The following is a 3,364-nucleotide window of genomic DNA, read 5'->3' as shown; positions in this document are numbered from 1 at the left end:
TTTTTTAATTTTATCCTCAGACAATATTCAAAAGAAAAAATGATTCAATAAAATATTAATTTTACACATGTTTTTAAATGGCGTGGTTCTATAATTAAAAAAATAATAGTTATGATTATTGAAACTGAAAAAAAATTTAGAAACATTAAAATATAAAAATTGAAGCCCAAAATTACTGATTACTTAAAGTAAAAAAATTTAAATTAAATAATATAACTATAACGTATAGTTATATAAACTTATATACGAATACCGAAAATATTTCCACACAGCTATGACAATATTCATAACACTGCATCGGAAAATAATGTTGAGCCGAATTCATGCACATTTAACAGGATAGGAAGAACTGCCAAATTTATAAGAAAACCTATAAACATTGTTAAAATGTTACCCAAATGTTAATGAAATAATGCTGATTGCTGCGACATAATAAAAGACTGCAGATAGTATTATTGTCGTCTACAATAAAACGTGTAGGGTTATAAGTAATTTTAATTTTTCTCGCATAAAGATCACATGTCACACTATCGTCATATTGTACTCGTATATCACTTACAGCGCAAGTTTAATTTAATAAAAACCAAAATTTACTTAGTATTATTATTATTTATTATTTGAATTAAATTTTTTTTTTGGTTAACATTTATGAAAAAATAAATTAATTGCATATAATACAAATAAATAAATAAAAAATAAATAGTACTGTAAATAAATTTAATTAATGAATAAAATATAAACGATATGCTTAATTTATTTGTATGGCGATTTTTTTTTATAAGCTTCTTAATTTGGTTGCATTTATTTAAGAGTAGTTCTGAGAAATGTTGTAAAACTATTATCAGTTAAATTTGAATAATATTTTGACTTAATTATTGTCATTGTTAAACAAAAGATATGCATAAATGTGTCTTTTCAAAAATTGATAATAATTTTACCGCACAAATTTCAATATTTGGGTATTATAAAATAGAAACATGCTTTTAAAATTCCATTATAGAGGGACAATTTTTTTTTATACTGTGTAAGACCTTCATTTTCTAATAATACTAGAAGTTTTATTTCGAGATCCGCCTTATTTGTCACAATAGGAAATGATATTGAAGGTGCGTGAAGTTAGCGGAAAAATTCGAGCACTAATTTCCGCTACTACATCAGTATTTAGTGCTCAATTAGTGCGGTTGAATGGTGCCATTTTCAAAATTAGTGCCAAGACCAATAAAAAGTTACGGGGGGCTTACCTTTCCCTGGTAACTTCACGTAGCGGGCTGACTATCAGCACCAAAATCCGCTATAATACCAATATTTAGTGCTCAATTAGTGCGGTTGAATGGTGCCATTTTCAAGTAGTAGTTCAATATTATTTTAATAAAGGCTAAATATTTAAATTAATATTGGTAGTAGACATTATTATTAATCAATACTCAATAATTATAAATTAACAAACATTTTTAAGATTAAGTATAAATATTAAGAAAAAATATTTTGTCACATGTCGTCACAGTAAATTTTGATTGTTGTGAACCTTCACAATACTTTATGTATTTATTTAAATTCATGTTAGTAGAAGTACAATTGTTATTTGGTAAGATACTTGTTTTTTTTTTTTTATTTAGAACTTTCAGTAAATACTATTATAGTTCGACAACTACATTAAATATAGAAACAGATATAATAACAATGCAGGTAATAATAGAGGAGTGTAGATGGTGATATAAAATAACTAATTAATATTAAAATAATAATGATAATAATAAACATGAATAGATGATATATATATATATATATATATATATAATTTAGTATAGGTATCTAAATAGTAATATACGATTAGGTGGTGCCGTATATTATAATGTTAGGGTAAAATAATATGATATAAGTTACGTTAAAAGATAACAGTATTAGATAATTTATTTATAAATTTGTTTGCTTATTAGGTATAGAAATGATAAGAGTTAATTATAGAAATTAAATCAGAAAAAAATTTCGTTAAAATGGATTCTAAATTAGAATTATGTAGGATGATGTTGGGTTGGGTACTAGAGGTTGCGGAAGCATAGGATAGAATCGAATTGATAGGAATATCAGGGAAGGCTCGGAGGTTTTGTTATTGGAATAAGGGAAGTTGTGAGATAATGAAGGTTTAATTTTTTGATGTCTTTTGATGATGGATTGATAAACTCGGTATTCTTTTAAGTTGGCCGTGTGTGCCTCGGAACAGAGAGCGCATTTGGCTGGAGTATTTCGGTCTTTTGAGCAATTCTCGGTGCGATGGTCTTCACTTCATTTGAGCCGTTGAGATTCATGGTGACAGTAATTATCAATATGTCCGTAGCCTTGACAATTATAACACTGTGGTGGACCACAACGAAAATGATATGGTTTCTCAATTTTGACTACAGTGTTAAGTAGCGAAGTGATATTAAAAATATCATTATTCTTATCATGACGATTTAAATTAACAAAAAATAACGTTAGACCGCGTTTATTTTTATTTTTGACATTAATGACTTGTTTCACGGAATGTCCTTCTTCCGACAATGCGTCGGAAATTTCCGTGCACAATGTAGAATGGTGGAGATTTCTTATTATGACTGAATGAGCGATAAACGCTAGGTTGATACGTATGAAAACAAGCCCAGTATCCCTGAAATGGTTCATAATAGTGTTGTAATTTCATGCGCCCTTGGCGTGTACAATAAGAAATGAGGTGGTTGACTTACAGGTTAAAGCGTTTGGGTGGGTTAATCTTATTAGTTCCTTTGTGAAGATGGAGAAATTAGTGATGTTGGAGATGTAAATCGGTGGGGCCTAAGGTGTGACGTTTTGTTTATTGAGGATTGGGGGCTCGTTGATTTGATTTGCAGGAGCTGGTTTTTCGTTGGGAGCTGACAAACTAGTGGATGTATTGAATACACTGTCACTGGGATAATCAGAATCCAAGACGGCAAATCGATTAGGTGTAACGAATATTTTTTATTTTTTTATTTACGTCAACTTTTGGTGAAGTTGACGACTTAGATAAATTACGTTTGTTAGAACAAGGCATACGAGGCGGACCGCCATCGATGTCATGTATTGTGTCTACCATATTAGAGAGATAATTAAATCATATTGAACGTGAAAACGCGATAACGGAGCTCATAAAGCAAATACGTGCGTACATGTTGAGCGTTATATATAGCAGAACTCTAAGATACTTGTTATATCATGACATACAATAATATTATTACAATATTATTATATGATTATATTATAATATATAATATAATATATAATATATAATATTATAATATATAACAATATTATTATATGATATTATTACAATAATATCATTACAATATCATTACATACAATAAATAAA

At 28.3% G+C, this 3,364-nt stretch overlaps 1 pseudogene; it reads right to left on the bottom strand.

The window, feature by feature from the left end:
• Positions 1-2,084: 2,084 nt before the first annotated feature.
• On the bottom strand, positions 2,085-3,091 carry LOC112688826 (annotated as a pseudogene).
• Positions 3,092-3,364: the final 273 nt, after the last annotated feature.

This window comes from Sipha flava, unplaced genomic scaffold, assembly GCF_003268045.1.
Source record: "Sipha flava isolate LNK unplaced genomic scaffold, YSA_version1 40_pilon_pilon, whole genome shotgun sequence".
Classification (NCBI taxonomy): domain Eukaryota; kingdom Metazoa; phylum Arthropoda; class Insecta; order Hemiptera; family Aphididae; genus Sipha; species Sipha flava.
The sequence above is the reverse complement of the archived record's forward strand: the minus strand, read 5'-3'. Positions and strand labels throughout refer to the sequence as shown.